Source organism: Ambystoma mexicanum, chromosome 4q (genome assembly GCF_040938575.1).
Source record: "Ambystoma mexicanum isolate Mex_15411 chromosome 4q, UKY_AmexF1_1, whole genome shotgun sequence".
NCBI lineage: Eukaryota > Metazoa > Chordata > Amphibia > Caudata > Ambystomatidae > Ambystoma > Ambystoma mexicanum.
The window spans coordinates 713,022,742-713,043,981 of record NC_090928.1 but is presented as its reverse complement, the minus strand read 5'-3'; the positions used below and the strand labels follow the sequence as shown (position 1 = coordinate 713,043,981).

The following is a 21,240-nucleotide window of genomic DNA, read 5'->3' as shown; positions in this document are numbered from 1 at the left end:
TTGTACAATAGTTTAGGTCTTTAGAAGTGGTTTTATACATATTTTGTGATGACGTAAAGTGGTGGTGTTGACCGAGGAGTATCGCCTGATGTGGGAGCTGCGAGATGGAGCTGCTCAGAGCAAGAGTGACAGTTGTGGTGTCACTCAGAAGGTTTGGAGAGAGCAGCAAGGTGGGGCTGTTCGGATACATGAGTGATGGTCTTGTAGTGCCACTCTGAAGGATTGTTTGACGCGGGAGCCGTGTTCTCGGAGAGAGACACATAAGTATTATAGTGTGGAGAACTTTTACTGAGGAAGGCTGTGAAAGGGAGGTAAAACCGGGTGAGCGAGAATCAAAATACAAATTGGTAAGTATTGGCAAGTTGTGTTGTGAGGTTTTAGCATGGGAAACATACCCATTATTCACCTACTCAAAGCATTACACCAGTATAAGGACAACATCCTTAAATACCACACACTGTGGGTTCAGGACACAGCAGGCAAAATGTTTATGCCCTGGCAGCAAGAAGGCACTCACTTGAAGACAGTACTGCAACACATGTGCACCTTGTTACATGCCGTGTATAAGAGAAAACATATGCAGAACAGATTGGCCATTCTGGAACTATGGAAAATGTATTGGGAGGAGGTAGAAGAGCAACCTGTGATGGAATGGATGCTTAATCAGTATGACAATGTGTGTATAGTACCCACAGCTCCTCCTCCCCCGCCCCATTGCAGTGTTCTGTCCTCAGAGGCAGAGGATTATATCTGTTACAAGCACTAAAAGCAGTGGTGGGGTATACTAATCCCAGATATGCACCCCCTGGGTACAGTAGTAAAGACATTATAAGTGGTGAAAAAATAAATAAGCAACACCAGTGTCTACACACATAGGATATGATGAGTGCCACAACTTACAAGCAGAACTGACAGACACCAAGGAGGAGGGACAGAGAGAGAGGCAGACAGGGTAACAGGGATGAGACAGCGATTGTATCAAATGAATGGGTAGGAGTACAGATAATGCTCAAATTGGATGGAAAAGACATGGATAATTTTTAAGAAAATGAAGGTTAGGGAAATACAGCAGAAAGAAGTAGGGTAAAGGGCACCGTGGGAGAAATAAAGAGAGTGAAGAATAAAACAGAGAGAGAGAGAAAAAAAGGATGGGGAGAAAGGGAGCCCAGGAGAAACAGGAGGCAGGAAGAGAAAGAGAGATAAACCGAGAAGAACATTCAAATGATAAACAAAGAAGTCCAGAGAGGGAAGGCCAACAGAAGGGAGAAGAAAGGGAAAGGGAGAGACAGCAAAATGGAGAAAGGAGCAGGGAAAGGCAACAACAGGAAATTGATGATATTATTAGCTGGGATACACTCCCAGACACAGAAAGAGACAGGAAGCGGGAACAAAAATAAAGAGAGAACAACTTAGAGAGATGCTGCAAGGAAGTTGATGACATAAGCAGACAATGGGTGTCGGATAATGAGGATGGACGGGCTATGAGAAGAAGATGTTACAGTCAAGCTAGGAAGAGAAAGGGTGGCATTGGAGCATTAGGAAGTTGGAGAACCAGCAAGCCAGAGGAAGGCAGACATGTAATGGAAGAAGTGATGTGTGGGACATATAGGAGACTTCTCCTCAGATGACTAGATTTTCAGAATAGAGAGGACAAAGAGGATGAAGAGAGCGATGATACAATGTTTGAAGATGAAGAAGTCAGGGAAATCGAAGAGAAGGCAGCACAAGCCCCATCCATGTGTACACAGATAGGGAGAGAGGTAGCATGGACAGAGATAGAGGAACTGGTGATGAGGCCAGAACCCGTTTAATATCCAATGCACCAGAAGGGGTGCTCCATCGGTTTAGAGGAGAGAATGACGTATGTTCATAGGTTGAGCAATTTACCAGGATGGAAGAGAGTTAGTATGACAATGACAGATGCAGTGACCAAGACAAAAGGTGCAACTGCAATAGGACAGTGCGCGGGAATCAGACAATTACCGTATTAGAAGAAGGAGGGGGCTGCCACAATATATATCACGGCCACAGATGTACAAAAACAATTTAAATTGTAAACATCCATCACTTACATCAGGGGAGGGCAAATGGATTTAGGAGTTAGAAAGAATGACAGCTGGGATGATCTTAGTAGTAGGTGACATAAAGTGTGTGCTTGCTTCCATTTTAGGGGAGAAATAGGACAACATTTGGAAGTGAGAGGGGTATCCTGGGGTGATGGCACAAAATACTAATCATGACAGGGTGGATTTTAATAATAATTGCTGAGCCAACATATGGAGAGCACTTAGGGTACAGTACCCAGACTCGTCAGACATGAGTGCAATTATGACTCATAAAATAAGAGCAGGCGAAGATCTGACTGCTCATATACAAGATATTCAAGAAAAATGGCCACTAGAAACTTTAGAACCGGGGGACAAAAAGATAACTATTTTCTATCACATTTTATGTCAGGCACTTCCTGAAGAAGTTTAAAGGCAGATACTATAGTTTGTGGGAATGGCAGCAAAGTCATGGGTGGAGACACAATTGACTATTGTTCAGCATTGTCGATTAAAACAAGAGAAAGTCAGAAAGAATGTGGAGGAAAGAAAGATTGAGGAAGCAAAATTAGTTCAGAAAAAATGGTCAAATGTGTCAGTAGAAAGTGCAGTATTGACAAGTGGGAGAGAAAGTTAGAATGCACGAGGAACAAAGCAAGTACAGCCAGCAAGGAACGGACAAATTGCAGGAAGGGGAATTCATTTCCCTGAGAGCAAGAGTTTGCACCCAGAGGTGAGGGTTTTGGATTTCAATTACAGCAACGAGGGGGGCTTAATGGAGTGCCATCAGGATTCAGAGCACCACCAAAGCAGTGTTGGACATGCAGAAAAATGGGACACATTTCACACATATGCAGAAGCAGGAGAGGACAACATATCCCCCGCCCTACATTACAGAACCACCAGAATATTTAGCCCAAGATCATACACAGTATCAGCCCGCAGCACCACAAATAAAGTAAACTCAACATGAAAAGTAACCTCAAACACAGTAAGTACCAATGCAGACACAGGCACCAGTACAACAGCATATTCAGCAGAATGCAGTGACACCATGGACCGCAAAGATAGTACAGCAGGCACTCACTCCTAGAATAGGGGATGTGACAGTAGTGAGAGGGAATCCTTTCAGCAGCACAGGACTGAATATGTATCCACAATAGGACAGACCACAGAAAGACTTTATGTGTTCCATCCTATCGATTACACCAGACCCACAAGAAGAATCAAGGTTCAGAGCAACCATAGGAGACAAAACATTTTCCTTCTTGGTAGATACAATGGTGACTCGATCGTGTGTTAGATAATGAGATTCCTAATGTCAGTCATTCCCATGAACACACAAGGGCTTTCTGGGGCAGCAACTATGGTTCCTTTTACAAACAAATTACCCATTACCATAAGAGAACACAACATGTCTATGCCATTGTTTTATTCCCACAAGACAACATTTGGCATATTTGGGAGAGATTTGATGAGTAAATTGAACATGACAATATCCTTTACTGATCATGGGATAACACTTTCTACCCCAGGGATCGATTATGTGAACACACAAGAAAGCATAACAGCATTTTATGGACAGAAAGCACAGAGAGGGGTTCCACTGTACTCAGAAGTATTCCTTTATGGAGTGCATGTGCTACTGGCATGGTTTCCCTGAATATGAGACAAAGTACTGAGATTACCTGCAGAGTTTCTATTCAGACCAGAAGTACTCACGGACATGGAGGAGGGCCAGATGGTCACAGCTGAGCTGGAATTAGCAATAGTAAGGGAAGACAGAGTCATTTTTAAAAGGAACAGGCAAGGAAGGGAAAAATTGGTGCACAGTAATAGTGCTGGGCGAAGTGCAAAAACTGACTGACCTGACAGATGAGGAATTTTTTACAGATGGATACTCGGATGACAAAGTAATGTTTAGCATCAGTCTTACATATCGGTTACAAATTGAGAACAGGGAGATTCCCCAGAGAATGTCACTAGTGATATCATATTTTATTTATAGCGTGCTTATACACAAGTGTTTCAAGGTGCGATGAGGCAAGGGAGGGGAAGAAGGGAGGACCAGACAATGATCTTACTAGGCCTAGTGACATTGAGATTGTACAAGTGCAGGGGAGAGGGAAGGGGAAATGTCCCAGAGGGATGGAGGGGAAAACTATGGTCAATATATAGGGAGACAAAGCAAAATGGCAGGTACCATAGGTATCGAACATTGATACTTTAAGTATATCAAAAGGTAGGGACCAGTCAAGGTTAAAAAGGTAAATACCAAATTTTAATAACGAAAAATCGTAAAATTTAAAACATCTTATTAAATAAATTGGTCCACGATACAAAATTATCACATCCAATGTTTGAAACAACAACAAGGAATACGTAGCAGGCTTGGATGGCCAGTTTAAAACTGTGTTACAGAAAAAGCAGACAGAGTGGGTACTTGTAAAGCAAATAGTATAGTGCCCAACCAAGTTTGGATAAATGTGTCATAGATTTTGATCTCTGTTTAAAGTCCAGAGATTTGTCTCGACATGTTTCTGTCCCTCAAGGCAAAGATATGGAACATTCATCAGGAGGAAAAAACTTTTAACAACGTAGCCTATTTAACAGTTGGAGTGGTGATCATAACAACAACAGTATCATAGCACCTGCAAGATAAAAACAACAAACAGCAAGGGTAAGCTCATAAATAGCTAATTGCTTAGGCAGATTCAATGAATGAAGGTAGGCTCCATATCAAGGGAAATAATTACCTAAAATGGTGCCAGGGGGGGCTCTCTACTGTAAATAGTAGGTGTAGGTCAATGGCCCAATCGGCCCTACAAGAGATAGAGAAATATCTTAAAGCATAAAGCATAAAGCGTTGACCGTTAACCCTTACCGCCGTCCGTGTAATGAGTCCCATAGACATTAGAGTGCGGCCAGCAGGTGACAGTGCAGGGGTTAGGTGCAGACAACAAGTGTTAGATAAGTGAAAGTAGGGGGACTGTAGGGATGCAGATACAGCCCCAAGTGCAGGGTTGCCAGGAGGCAGTGCAGGTGTGCAACTGAAGAAAGTACCAACCTCTCTGCAAGAAGATTTGACACATTTACCAAGCACACTGTGTACAAGCAGTCCATATGAGGTTGGTCTCTTAAAAGGAGTATGGGCAGTTAAAACAAATTAAAGAATGGAGTATTTTTATCATGAATAAGGCTGTACCACATGTTAAAGGAAGCTAATGAGGGTATCTATGAGACCATTGCTGCCTTAGTGCAACAGGGGATAGTAGTGCCTTCATATTCCCCATGCAACACGGCTTTGTACCCAATTAAAAAGGCAACAGGTGAGTCATGGAGATTTATTCAGAACTTACTCCCCCTGAACAATATTGTTGAGGCTGAATTTCCATGCTCAACCCAGCCATGATATTGCGTAGCATTCGATACAAAGGTAAATATTTTACTTTGATAGATTTAAATAATGCTTTCTTTTCAATCCCCTTGCATGAAGAGCCACAGTATTTGACCTTGTGCACTTACCCCGGAATTAATTTGAAATATACTTGTTGTCCACAGGAGAACTTTGAATCACCCTCAGTCTCCAACCGAGTGTTGCAGATGGACCTAGGGAATGTACGGCTTCTCAGTGGAGTCATTCAATATGTGGACGACATATTAGTGTGTAGCACCAAGGAAGAAGAGTGCAGCAGAGATTCAGAGAAACAAATAACAGTATTGGCAGAGAAGGGGTACAAATTAGAGAAAGAGAAAATGCAATATTGCCAAGAAGCGGTTGTATACATAGGTCAGCTGATATCAAAGGAAGGGAGTAGATTGACACCTGAGAGATCAGAAGCCATAGTAAAGACATGCAGGCCAGAGACAGTTAGGAATTGCAGTAATTTATAGCTCCTTTGCACATTATTTTATTGCATGGGTCTTAGATGACAGCACATATGTCAGACCACTCTTAAAAGGAATCAAGGAAGCACAGAAAGACAACAGTGATATAGCCTGGACAGGTGAAATGATAGATGCCTTTGATAAGCTGAAGTTAGCAATTAGCACAGCTCCAGAATTAGTGATCCCCGATTATAGTGAAAATGTATTTTTATTTTTCCATTCAAATGAAATAGTGATGGTGGCTTTGCTCACCACTACGGGACTCAAACCATTAGCATGTTACAGTGGAATATTAGATCCAGTAATTAGAGGGCATCACCCATGTGAGCAAGCATTGAACACAGCAGCCTTTGCAATTGAAAGGTCAGCCAGCATAATAATCACGTTATAAGTTGAGCCATCCTTGAAAAGCCCAAAAGAACATTAACTACCCAGAGAGAGCCAGACCACGAGGTAATTATATCAAATCCATCGATCAAAAATGTCAGATGTTGAGTGGTAAACCCAGCTACATTGCACAACGTACACTGAATATCATGATAAAATACCCTGTATAAAAAAACTGCCCAAGGAGGGGGGATAATTCTCTTCATTGAGAGGTCATCGTAAACAGACCAGTATGGGTGAAAGCCATAGTGGCACTGTAGTGGTGAAGGAAGGAGAGAATCGCAGCTTTGAGACAGTGACAAGTGCAAGATCGCCAACACATTTCTCAGCACAAGCAGCAGAGTTGGTAGCGTTGATATTGGCGCTTGAGACGAATGAAGATGAGGTGCTAACGGTGTACTCTGACTCTGCCTATGTGATGTCAACAGTAGATGCAGGATTGTCATTCTCAAAAAGGAGGGGCTTCTAGCATGCTGACAACACACCAGTGCAGCATGCACCATTGTTACACAGGCTTAAAGAAGCACTTGAGAGTCCATCGGCTATCACCCTGGTGAAGTGCACAGCGCACACCAAAGGTGCAGATAAGATAAATCATGTCAACGAGGCTGCTGAACTAGAAGCAAAAAGAGCTGCATATTTCCCTAAAGTGTCCGACATTGTGATTGGCTTGAACAAATGTACATATGAACACAACATGGTAAGGAAGGATTTAACACATTGCCCATAGCACAAGTTATAGAATTACAGAGGAGGGCACTACAAGAAGTTGGAAAATAAGGTTTTAACCAGGCTTTTTCAAAAACGTGTCCCCTAATAAGAGAGAGAAATATTTCCACTGAAAGGAAAATGTGGCCATTTAATGAAATGAGACATTAGTGGCTGGAAGGTCTAATATCCATACACATTTGCAAAAGGAAGACACTGAAGCCATGATGATAGGGGCAACTTTTTCCTCCTTTGTGTGTTCGTAATTTCTGTACTGGTTTGCAGTACAACACTGTAGCACCTATGATCCGATAAGGCCATCTTTTTCTTTTCACAAGAATGTCAACACCTGTACACTACATAGAGTAATGCCATGTGAAACAGTTCCTGGGAATTACCCAAAACATAGCACTCTAGGATGAAGAGCAAAAAGAAGTGTAATTGATGATGACCACTTTACGGGACAACATTTTGATAATATTGCTCATGTCTCAAATAATGTATCATATCGCCACATGAGCTAAGTGTGGAGAGAGACATCTAATGAGAGCTGTTTTATTGGTTCCCTCATAACTTATGCCATTAGTGCCTCTAGAATATTCATACATATCAAAGTACCTGCACAGGTATCACACTGCCTGACACACCTCGTCGCATATATGACCAAGGGGCAGTTCCAGGACCATAGGGCCTCCATACGCTGGGCAACAAAGGAGGATTCTCCACGCAAGGATAATTTTATAAAAGAAGTGTCCCTGATGAGTGATGTTGATACACAACATGAAGTAGTATGTTACATATTATCAGGCCTAAGAAGAGGAGAAATAATAATGGAAGACCACAAATGTCTGCAATGCACTGACAAATGGGGAGAGAAATTCCTGGATGATGGGAGAGAGGCCATTTACAAATAGAAGGATAGATATAAACTAAAGAAGGTTGGGCCGATGTGTGGTTCAGCTGTAAGGCAGAGGTGCTCATAGAGCAGCCACAAGTGGTCATGCAAAAGGTAAGTAAGGCTTGCCGCACAGCATGGGCCAAAAATACCAAAACATGAACATGGGTGGAGGCTGAAGCAGGACCACTACACATAGACCCCTTGAAAAGTGGCTCACTTTGCATCAGAAATATGGGCACAGTAAAAGTAGGAGAAAACATAGAATGACATTTTTTTTATTTGCCTGGAATTAAAGTATGCACAGCAGTATTAATGGACCATTATTGAGTCAGTGGATCTGGAGCCTACAAGCAGCTCCCTGCATGTAAAAAATAATGCATGTAAAAATAAATGCACACCTGAGAAAAAGTGGTCCCTTACTCTTAAGCACATGAAAAGGGGTAACTATAATTCAACAAAAATGGAACAGGGCTACGGCGATATACCAGATGAGCAGCAACTGTTTGGTAGAAAATAAATGTTCTTTGCATCGCTCTTTATTGCTGGGTTGCAAGCCAATACGAATGCCAAATGGTTGCAAATCACCTGATGGGAGCTGTTTCAGACAATAAAAATGACTGTACATGGCTTTAGTGCCTTAAGGGAGGAGCTGAGAGCAATAAGACTCATGACATTCTAAAGCAGGTACGTTATTGATATGATAACAGCCATGGAGGCGGGTGTCGGTACAGAAATTGGATATTCTCACTGAACATACATACTAGCCCATGATTAGGATAACAGGACCCTTATGGAGGCCATAACCACCTTGACGAAACTACACACACAAATGTTGGAGAAGGTGGAAAACATTGCAGATGATGACTGCTTTAATTACCTGTTCTCATTGATCTCCTCCTGGTTGGCTAATGTATTCAAAGTACTGGTGGCTATAATAGTACTAGTACTATTTGCCTTTTGTGTTCTAAGAATAGCAAGTTAAATCGGAACCCCCGATTGAGTACATGCACCCTGTAATATGACATGTGACCCCACCTTCATGCTGAAAATCCTGCGTGCAAGTGTACTTACGCCAGCCTTTGGGTGGTGGATCTTATGAAGGACTTGCATGGCCATTTCCCAGCCAAGATGTTGCGCATCCAAATCCATGAATATGCCTCTTGACACACAATAGTGGCTGTGTGAGGGACTGCCTGCAAGTTCTTCCCCACTTTTGGTGTTTCGCCCCTTCCCAGTCCTTGGCACAAGCTACAACCATGCTCAGCCTGGAGTCTCACGTAAGGCCCTTGATGGCTCGCACAGTCGTGCCAAGCCAGCACAAACTCCACCAAGTCCAGGAAAATTACTGCACATTTGGTTCCATGAATCGACAAAGACGGATGTGCACACAGTTGCGCGCGCAAGTACACTATTTGCCATGCAGATAATCCCATGAATCAGGCCCATTGGGTAGATGTGGGACAGGATGATTAAGCCATCTTATTCAATGCAGGGTATTATGTGGGAAAAGTTCTCTGGCAATGACTCTGTGATGTGGAAAAATAACATGTTACATTTATATAGATATTTAATATGTCAAATCAGGAGTTGAGAAAATCAACCAATAGATTTTTGGTAGAAATGTTGCCCACCACTGATATGGCACTTTACTTGGTTAATTCACCATATTGTGGTCTTTGTTTTAATAAATTGTGCTCAATTTATTATGATTGGGATAAATGACATGACAGGCTGCTGGGATAACTCAAACTTTGATGCAAGATTGTGTCCCTATTGCCATTTAGAAATGGCAACCTTATTGCCTTTTATATTGTTTTGTCCCAAATATAATTCTCTAAGAAGTTTATGTATTTGCCCTATATTGAGGAATTACGTGGTTTGTCAATGCATCCTGCTTTGATATATTTACTATGGACACATACATTACTTGTGGTGTGGGCTCTTCCCTAATTTCTACATGGTGTGGACAAATTCAGGAATAGTGGGTAAGATAATGGATAGCACCGTTCATGTTTCTTGCGTTGTTACCTTGTATGATAATTTATTGTCAGTACAAATGTTTTTATGTGAATTTATCTGATCCCTTCATATTTTTATTCATATTTATGACATTGTTTATATATGACTTTTATGGGACAAAGTCCTGCAATAAAACAATAAAGAAGTAGTAAATAAAGTCATTTATTCATGTTTGTATTGTTGAAGCAAGCATGAGAAAATGCACAAAAGAGAAACAAACTTGACAAGTTTGATAATGTTAGATGTACATTTAAGCTATACACAGTAAGTGTAGCTTCATGCCAGGTGAACTTATTGTCAACAAAATCACATGAGTTGAAACTTATTATTTTGATGGCTTTAAAACAAAGATTAGGGAGACTCAGATTTAAATGCATGATAGACATTAAACACATTTAATTCAACAGATGATGGACTAAAACAACAAGAAAACTGTTAAGGATTCCAATTGGGCGTCACACACCAGGCCAGGACCCTTGTCCTTAGCCTAGGATGCAGCGCTAAATTAGAATGGTTTTTCTTTACTTCCTAGAATTCAGATTGAGCTGTCACCCAACCCGTCTCACACCCCCTTTTACAAATACCCCGGGTCACAATGAACCATGAACCAGGCCGGTTGAAGGGAATGTGATATTTATTTATTTTAGATTCAAAGAAAAATGTACCATTTTAATATTGTGCAGCAATCACCAATGGGGTGATAATTGCAATATAAACTGATGAAATACACTTGGCTAACCTCCTACTATAACATATCCAAAGCACAGATGAATAGGAACAGGTTTACTGTTCGGGTAGATAGCACCCGAGTTAAGATTTCCTCCTGCAATGCTCCCTTAAACCCAAATTACTCATGGATAGAAAGGAGCAGCAAGGAGTCAGGGATACTAGGCAGCAAACATAATTAAAAACCGACCTTCCTTCACGAAATGGGAGGCAAAACTTTTGCAATTGCATAAATTACACTCGGAATTGGTAAATAATTACTTTAAATGTGCGGTTGAATAACTGAGGTAAATATGATGTATCGGGGATGTAATGATACTAGCAACTATAAGACTATTAGGCAAGGTTCCAACAAAGGGCATACAGTTCAAAAACCCACTTTGAAGTGACAACACAGTGCAGCCAGAATCACACGCACAGAATTAGCATTTTCTAAATTACACAGGTTTAAATGTTAAAAACAGTTTGAAAAACGGGTGAAATAGGCAGAATCGGAATGCGGTTTGAGGCTTGGTGATAGATGCACATCACTGGGATAAAAGGAAAGTGAAAGAGTGACTCTAGCTGGAGAACTTGATGAGATTTTCAAGGTGAAAGGAAATATGGTTTTAAAAATGAAAGCAATTAAAAGAGAAAATCGGTTTAAAAAGGAAAGGACAAGTTTCACTTAAACTACATTTAATGGCTAGATTGTTAAAGAAAGACACAGTACACTCCAAGGTTAATTTGCAAGGTTAACCTTTTCACCCCACGTTCAGCTTTATGTGGGAATTAATTTAAATTATTTAAAATATGACTACGGATTTATGCAAGACAGAAATGAGTGAAAGAATGGCACTAATGCTGGGAGATCAAGGACAGAATACACAGAGGATTCAGACTATCTTAAACAAGTTATCAGGGTATGGATGGGATTACTAAGAGAGTGGAACAAAGACAAGGTATCAAGATAGGGTATACTATGTGTTGCTATGGGATAGGGAAAAACTCACAATCAGCGCTTGAGTTTGGGATTTGGGACCGCCAACCGGATTTCTGGACTCAACGGATCTTGTCACTGCGGCAGACTCTCCTGGCAAAAGACAGCTGGGTAAAGGTCTGGTCACGGCACAGCGGCACCTCAGCTGGATGGAGCGGGTAGCAGGGCAAGCAGGTGGCACTGGAGAATCCCAAAGCGGGCTCAGCCACCTTTCCCCTTTCTCCCTGAATTTGGTGGGATTTTGTAATGGGATTTAGTTCTGAAAGATTGGTTCTGCCTGGATGGGAGGGCCTGAACCACCTATCCCTTTCCTGACAGTGGAGTCTGGAATCTGCAGGGTGGATCTGGAATCAGCAGGATGAATATGAAAAGTCTGGATACACAGCAGCTGGAAAATTCCACTGTGAGCTTCCCCCTGTTATAAGGCGGGTGACATCACAGGACTTATTGTTGGGCAGAACTAAGCTAGACCTACCCCTAAGAGTCAGACTCCTAGGAAAAACAGTAAAAAAAAAAAAGATAGATCAGCCTATGTTATGTCACCTCCTCCTTAGGGGCAGATTGAACTGAAGGAGGGGACTGAGTTTTATGGGATGTGTTTTTATGAGGTACAAAGCCACCCCCCAGTCATTTTTGCCAAAAATAAGTTCTGACATAAATTGCACCTTTTTACAGTGGTGGTGCTTTCACAAATCATATAGACAAATTGCATATTCCACACAGAGCATCATCCTTCTAATCATTTTATGTCATTTTTAGTGAGAAATATTTTACCTAAAATCCTATAACTTTATACATGTATACTTATTATCATAAGACATGTAAGTATTGAATTTCAAAATGGCACCATATACACTTTCCTCAGAATATAGAATTGTCCATCATTTCAGTCCCCAACATGCTAGTGAAGGCTACCACATCTTAATTTAAAGCCACCAAAATTGCATTTAAACTGTAAAACCTTTACATTCCGGCATGGTCCGGTTGCAGAGATAAAAGTCTTCAAATTTATTGATAAAATAGTCTTTTTAGCCAGATGGCCAGCATTGTATACCAAATAGGGGCATAACTTCCAAGGCTGCTCTGGAGTTGGCTTTGAAGCCCTCCAGTTGAAGCTGAGGTGAGGAGTTATTTTCAATTTCACACCTAAGTGTCCTGGAACTCTATTGTAACAGGACCAAGCCCAGCCACAAAGTCTGACGAGCGTGTCATATACTTCCTCTTGGTCCATTCAAAGTTTCTAAGTGGGTGACTCTTTTCGGGGGAAGGCCACTCCTGTTTCCAGCACACAAATGTTCTTTGAAGCCAAGCAGGAAAACCTGCAGGACCTGTTTTGCTGGTTCCCCAGTACAGCAAATACATTTTCTCTATATTTGTTTTTATTTTCCTGAGCCAAAAGCAAGGCTGTTGAAATAAAACTATTATATTAGATTTCAAACAAACTCCCCTCACATTTCGAGGCAAGGAAAGGGCCTTATTCAACATTGCACTTTTAAAACAGGCATTGTTCTTGTTTGCAAAAGCACCCATTTTTTACACATGGGGAATTCTGCTGGGCTGTCACTTTCAAATGTGGCCTTCTTGCACTCATTTTCTGAATCTTTCCTAAGCCCCAGTCATGTGTCTAATACACAGACATCTGTCCAAATAAAGATCCCTTGAAACTGACATATGCACAGAGATGTAGGGTTTCTTTTCAAGAGTTTATCTGGGATATTGTGTAGCAAAAGTACCGCGTTTTTCCGTATGGCTGGGAATAAAGTTGTTTGTGATTTCACAGAGTTTTGCCGACACAGCCTGTCATTCAGTGAAAAATGCTTTCTTTTGCTGGAGCACAACCTGAATATGGCTGGGCATAGCTGGGTCTCACTGGATCAGGACTGTGTTTTGTTGAACAGATGAAAAAGAGCATCAGGCTTCATCATTTTACTGCAAAATATTTCCTTTTCCATGGGAAATTTTGGAGCTAGCAGCCAAGCAGCGCTGATTTTCAACTCTCTTCTTTGGTGCACATCAGGAAACACACTGGCAGCCTTTCTTGGTGTGTTCTCGGTTCCATCTTGCCCCATATGTGCTTTGCAAAGACAGCACAGCCATTATTTTGGTGACTGCAAAACGCTGTTTTTAAGGCAACAGCGCCAGCACAGCCATTTTGGTGGTAAATGATGAAGTGCAAATTGGTGATGGAGGAGAATGCTGCTGGGTGGGCAAATGTACCCCACAAATTCTCTTGTCATAAATCTACACATTGCAAACCGTTATGCAAAAAAACAACAATCAAAAGGGTGGGAGAAAAGACCGAAGATTATTTTTTTGAAATTATCTTTGGTCTTTTCTCCCCTGAACATTAGCGACTTACCCAAAACCCCTCCCCACACCCCTACCCACACCCACCGGAACCTCCTACTCCCCACCCCCCTACTTACCTTGCATTCCGTCTCGCTCTGTCCCTGCGATGCCTGTTCCCTTTCACTTCCGTGATCAGGAGCCGGCGCCGCAATTATCCTTTCCTTTTTTTTTCTTTTTTTTTGGGTTAGCTGCGCGGTGTCCCCGGCAACCTCAGCTCACTATACTATATAGTATAGTGAGCGGCGGTTGCTGCTCACAGTATAGGGAGCAGGGGTCACGGGGGACACCCCCCGCACCCCTAGACCGAAATGAAAAGACCTACCCAACCAAAAGTCTACCTTTTAGAAGGTCAAACATTTGGCAGTACCTTCTTTAGGTCTTTTGGTTGGGTAGGTCTTTGGCAGTACCTCCTTTAGGTCTTTTGGTTGGGTAGGTCTTTTCAACTCAGTCTTTTTGGCCAAACCCGTTTAAACAGCTATCATAATTCCCCTTTGCATGAAAAGACCAACACATGAGGTATCTTCTTACAGACCATTTAGTCTGATAGACGTCGACTGTAAGATATTTTACCACATAATCCTATCTGAATTTAATAGCTGGATAGGGGCAAATACCATCTTGGACTGTGTACAGGGTTGTCTTCGAACAGGCTTTCCACCGGTCTTTGTACTTTAGAACCTGTCGACCCAAATATTATTTAGTGAAGAATGTGCTGTTTATATAGCATTCCTAAATTTGTCATCAGCTTTTGACCTGGCAATTAGAGATAGACTGTGGGCCAAATTAGCAATGATGGGAATAATCAGATCACTGCTCTACATTATCAGGCCATTATATTGAAATACCTCTACACAGATTAGGTTTGGTAGCCGTGGAAAACTTAATAGAAAATTGCCAACAATCAGAGGAGTAAAGCAGGGCTCTCTGTGTATAAATGGCATGTTGTTAACAAAATGCCTGTCTTGATGCTCCGATATGCACAAAACACATTTCTCCTTGCTTGGATTCCTATTGCCCTTAGAACTAAACTTCAGCCAGTAGCATACTATTGAAATATTAATCACATAATCCTGAACAAATCCAAATCAAAGGTTATGGTTGGTAATTAGCAGCAAAGCTGGAAACAAAAACTCTGCTTTAAGATGTAGGGCAAACATACTGAGGTAGGGGACTGTTTCACCTATCTACTTGTAGCCATTACATCAAATGAATGCCCAGATAGAGCTTGCATCTTGAAAGTGGCAGTGGCAGGGAATACTATCAACAGTTTATACACAAACACTCAGACACCTTTGGTCCCAAAGTTGAGATGGTCGAGTGGTTCAGTTGCCTATGGTGCTGAGATGTGGTGCCTAGATGATATTACCACAGTTGCCATATGTGAGTGCCAATTCTGGAAAAAAGTTTCCGTATCTATCTAAAAGCTTTCTGAATGCTCCCTTTTATGCCGATGTGGGCTTTCGCAGACAACAAATGAGGGTGATGAATTCTCCAGCCATTTGTACTTTAAAAAGAGTGGCATTCCAGTCCAGAGAGCTGGTGAAAATGGCATTGCACAAACTTTTTGATGAAGCATTTGCTTATACATATACAAATGAGTTGTTGAAAGATCTCACCACACTGTGCATAGAAGGTCTGAAGAGGATGAGTTTGCGCACTTGGACCATTCATGATTGGCAGATAGTTTTGTAACAGGTGATCGCCATGAACTCTACTTGTCAAATTTGACCAACCCCATGTCAGACACTTCTTTGCTTCTATCACATTGCACATACTTTCCTTGACAAATAATATGTAGAGATTGCAATATTTCTTCATCTTATGCCTTGCTTATGATTATTTAAGGTCAAGATGTATCACACCCTTTGTATTGATGGAAGGCCTTATATTCATTCAGAATGTAGCAACATCCTTTCTTCTGGGGGATGTTGATAGAGATATCACCAAATCAACAGCAGGTTTTTTAATGGTACCTGGTGACAAAAATCATTGATGTTGGGTGTTTATGTTGTTTTATGGGCTTTGAGAGAGGAGACTATGCACACCACGTTGCCTCTATCTCTCCCCCGGGCCCTTTTTAATGTTTCCTTTGTAAAGGAGCTCTTTTCTAGGATGGTGGATGTGATTGACAAGATTTTAATCTGTCTATTGTGACACTTTTACTGTTTGTAGGTTGTATCCTACATTATATTATACTGTATTGTTTTGATTGTTTTCATCTTGTATTTCAGTACACATTGTGTGCATTTTATTATTTTATCATGCTGTCACAAAAGGCTAAATCAGCCAAACGTGTAAAATAAAACAAAATGTCACATAATCTCAGACTTTGAACTCTTTGAACCTTGCAGTCTGGGCAATTTAGTTTAATCAGCAAGTATGCTATAAAACAAAATGAAAACACATTTCATAATTACATTTCATAGTAAATTGCATCTTTAATGTAAAATATATTTTTGTCTGGAATGAAGGACTGGCATTCTTGTTTGGGATTGAGTAGGTGTTTTCAGGACTATTTCATGAATAATGACATAGGTTCATTCTAAAACATCTGTGTTATTCATGAGTGCAGTGCAATATAAAAATTCACAGAATTAGCATCACCCAGTTAATATTCATAAATATTTATAATTGTGTTTGGTACAACAATGTTTAGTGAAAGATATCATTTTCTAATATTTGGCTAGTTTGGTATCCGGACTTTGAGGCCACAGATTGCATGTTTTTTACAGAATAAGGAAATGTATATAATGTTGCCTGGTGGGAACAACACAAGCATCTTGGTAAATAGGAATTCATCTTATTGTGACAAGCAGTATGTGGAAGACAAGTAAGGGTGTATCCCAATATATGCTAGGACCATTTTGAGTGATCTCTACTGCTCAGCTGATGGGCGATTGGATGTAAGATTCAAGGAATCCGTAATACTCAATATATCCATCTCCAGACACACTGAATGAAAACATATTGATTGGAGCTAGACATGCTCTTATGGTTGAATGAGTATGATGTGAAGCCACTAACATCCCCATGGCAGTGATTACGCACTTGTTTCTCATTAGCACTAGCTTGCAAATTTATGGAATGTATGGGATGTAGAGGTCCATACATGGCATAATCATTTAGTCATGGTTAAAAATAGCACCTGAGAGGGCGGGCACACATAGAATGAGGAACAACATGTCACAATGGGCTCACATGTAGCAGACCTACACACGCACAATGCTTGGCTGAGCAGTGGGGTAATCTAACCACACTATTTCAGGCACCATCATTGTTTTGAATATAACTGTGATTGAATATCAGGAAGAATTAATGAAGCAACAGAACCCGAGGAGGGGGGTCATTAAATTAGCGAGAGCTTTAATGTAGCCCCGGGGGCATTACCCAACCTATAATACCCCCCTCTGAGGGTTCTATTGCTAATAGTACCCCAGCACATTGTACTGGGGTACTAAGAGCTATTTTACATGAATTGAGACACAGCTTTGCGACCGTTTCTCAACATGAGATTTTATTTTTTTTAAATGGCTGCCATGGATCGAGAGAAGGGACTACACGTAGTCCCTCTTCTCTGTTTATTGAGGCCATTAATAAAATAGAAAACAAATTAAAAAAGAAAATGGCCACCATGGATAAGGACAAAGGGAAAACTTGTAGTCCCTTCTCCCTTTCCATGATGGCCAGACGGAGAATGGATAGGACCAGCAAGCACTTTGCACTGTGTCCCTCGCAGAGGTAAGTCTTACGTGGCCGGGTAATGACCCGCCAAGGACCAATCATATTGATTGTAACAATGTTTTTGTGCCTCGATGGGTACTAATTGATTTTCCACAATAAATTTGGTGCCTTAATTTCACTTGAAACTGCTAAACTGACCACACCACTTAGCACAGAAGGTTAAACAACTGAACATATAACCTTTTGACCACAACAAATGTAAGCAAAGGACATGATTGAGCATAGGGATAGAGTGCTTTTAAGGGGAAGCAAACAACAACATACCTGCTCTAGAAGAACAACAGTCTATTTGACCCATATCACCCCTCGTAAAGACACAAAAGCATCATAAGCAAAAGAAGTCATCTTGAAGCAACGGAAATCCTAGTGAAAATTCAAAACCCTATTTGACATCAACAAACTAAAAGAAGTCAAAAACATTCCACAGAAAAATCCTCCGACTGCCAGAATACAATAGCCCAAGACAATAACGAAAGCAAGGCTCCTGAAAGTAATTCAAATATATTTCCAGCCCCATTCTGACCCTCCTATGCCATGCTCCATTAAGAGATGTATCACCCTTAAAATCATCTCTGTTAAGAAGCTCAGCATGATCCACCCAATCATTGACACGTATGCCAATGAAGACAATGCTCCACACACAAAATGAAAACATTGAGTACCTTTCAAACATTCTCCATGCAAGACCTGTCAAAAACCCTAACATCACTTGAAGAAAAATAAAATGACATCTTACTAGTCTCCATTTCCAAGACACTCTATGCAGAAGCCCCCCATATCATCCTCCTAAGCATCAACATATCCTTCACTCAGGGCAGATTCCCATCACCCGAAAAAAACTGAAGAAAGTCCCTCTCTCCGTGCTCAGGAAACTAATGCTAAGGGCCGATAACTTCAACAACTAACACACTTTCCATTCAGTGGCAAGGTCCTTGAATGGGTTGTAGAAACCTATCTTCAATCAAGCACACATTGATGCCTACAGATTCCAATCGAGTTTCATACCCAGCATAGAGACCACCACTCTCTAGGGTTATCGGCAATGTACTTTGCATCCTTAACAATGGACAACCCTGCCTTCTGGTACTCATTGACCTTTCTGCAACATTTGACAAAATCAACCATTAAGTTTCTCATCAACATACTGATATGATATGATATGATATGGCAATTATAACACAACTTTGCACGAGTGTTTCAAGGCACAAAAGTGATACTGCACAAGTGTATGGAAGGTCTGTCCTGTGCTGGTTCACCGGGCACATAGAGGTTTGCCCAAATGGATATCTCCATATTACACCTCTCTGCACCATGTGTGGAATCCCACATCGATCGATCCTCCCACCCATAACCGTCCAACTCTACATGGAGCACTTGGAGAATCTCCTTGTCAGCCACAACATACACATCCACCAGTGTGCAGATTGCACACATCTTTAACAAGAAATATCATCCATCCAGCAATCTAATACCTGCTTTGACCTGGTCCACCCCTGGAGTGCCTCTCTCCAAATAGACCCTAAAAAGGCTGTATTCCTGCCCCCTTATCAACAACAATGAACACACCAACATCCAGACATGGACGGCTGCCATGAGCCTCAAGGGCAGCTGCCACCCTTTGCGACCTCTCTTAGATTCCATGTAGACAGCCACCTCATGCAAAACACAAATAGAGAAGATATCTCAGACAGCATGGTTCTAGCTATTAATCCTCCATAAATGTGACACCTCCCCATCAGACACGAGCTTCAAATCTATTATGCAGGCCCTGGGTTTATCGCACCAGTACAGAGGAAACAGCTAGGTTAATACCCTACCAATCACCAATGTAGAATCTATCAGAAGAAACCGCTGCACCAATGCCACCTAATCAAACCTACCTGCACATAATGCATATAGTGCACACCTTCATCAAACTTCACTCACTACCCCCTACTTGCATGCATCCCCTTCAAATTCAGCTGTATCATATCTAATGTTCTCACCATGCATGCTCCTGGAAAATAAAGTCACCATCTTTAGCTAGCAATGCATCACCAGAACTCAGGATCTGGCCAGACTTGAAGAGCAGAATCACAAAATGAAAGAACCAGAAAACAAGCATCCTAAATCTACAGCCCAAGACTGTGGAACCCCATGAACGTCGAACTCAGACTGACACTCAGGCTGACAAACATTTTGGAAAATAAAGCAACACCCCTCTTGAAGGAGCTATTTCTTCACATTTTATTCCATCTTATGACAACCCTCTTTAAAGCCACTCCACACCTCCTCTAGACACTAAAACGTGTTCCATACAAACTTTAAATGTTAACTAGTCCCTGTTATGCCAGATTGCAGGTTGTTCATATATGCTATGTTGGAAGGACTGTTTCCTTCTGTAACCAGTTTATATATGGCTGTAATCCCTACCCTACTGAACTCCTGGCTGAAGCCGAAACTGCATTGATCACCTGGCTACCCTCTAAACCCGGGTCCAGGTCCCCTCCCTGCCAGTTGCACCCCTGCACTGCACCCCCTGGCAACCCTTTCACTCAGGGACTGTTTTCTTTATCCCTACAGTCCCCTACCAGCACGTACCCTTGCACTTGCCACCAGCTGGCCGTACTTCTATATATTGTTTTTTTATTTAGATTACTGTTGTACCATGTACTGCACTGCCCTTTCCCCTCGCACTTTTCCACTCCTCCCTCCCCTGCACTTGCGCGATCTCACTTTCACCTGGCCTAGTAAGATCGCTGTCACTATCTTCCCTCTGTTTCCCCTCCCTTGCCTTGTCACGCCTTGAAACATTTGTGTATAGGCACATTATAAATGCCATATCATATCATATCCATGTACAGCTCTCTATGGCTGTTTTAAGCAAGATTCACCCTAAACAAATTGCCAAAACATTGACTGCAGGAGCTGACATCTGACTACCTGCTTCTAACATATAGCTGATTTCATTTGATGTGAATTTCGTTTATATTTTCAGCAGAATTCGGATATAAATATGGATTATGTTTTACAGAATGTAGGTCAATGATATCTGTAATTCAACCAAGAGCCTCTAGCATGAGCAATCCGAATGCAGATTCAAGTCAAGGCGCAGGGCTTCCCATCACGTGGCCTGCCCTGCGGGTAGTTGAAAGGCACTGAAAACACACATTTTATCTCGAACAATCAAGCAGTTGAAAGGAGTGATGAATTATTCAACTGATGACAGAGCAATATTTGTACATTGCATTGTTTGTGGAGCTCACCTACAGCATAATTAGAGTACCATGGTGCATTTGTGCTGTTGCCACTGTGAACGTGCATGCGTGCACACATGCATCATAATAGCATGCCTAGTCTTTTCTTGGTTTTATTGAATACATTTATACATGATAACAACATGCCTAGCCTCTTTTTCGTAAATAATGTAAGCATGATCCCATTCAAAATCATTTATTTTGAGGACTGTGAAGGACAAATCACATTTACAAACATCCTTTGCCTGCGTTCTGTTTAGAATC

The 21,240-nt window shown here is 41.4% G+C and overlaps 1 protein-coding gene across 10 annotated transcripts in view; it reads right to left on the bottom strand.

Moving 5' to 3' along the window:
- PLCB1 (phospholipase C beta 1) overlaps nt 1-21,240 on the bottom strand; it is a 3,004,223-nt gene that overhangs the window by 1,673,664 nt on the left and 1,309,319 nt on the right. The window lies entirely within an intron of this gene.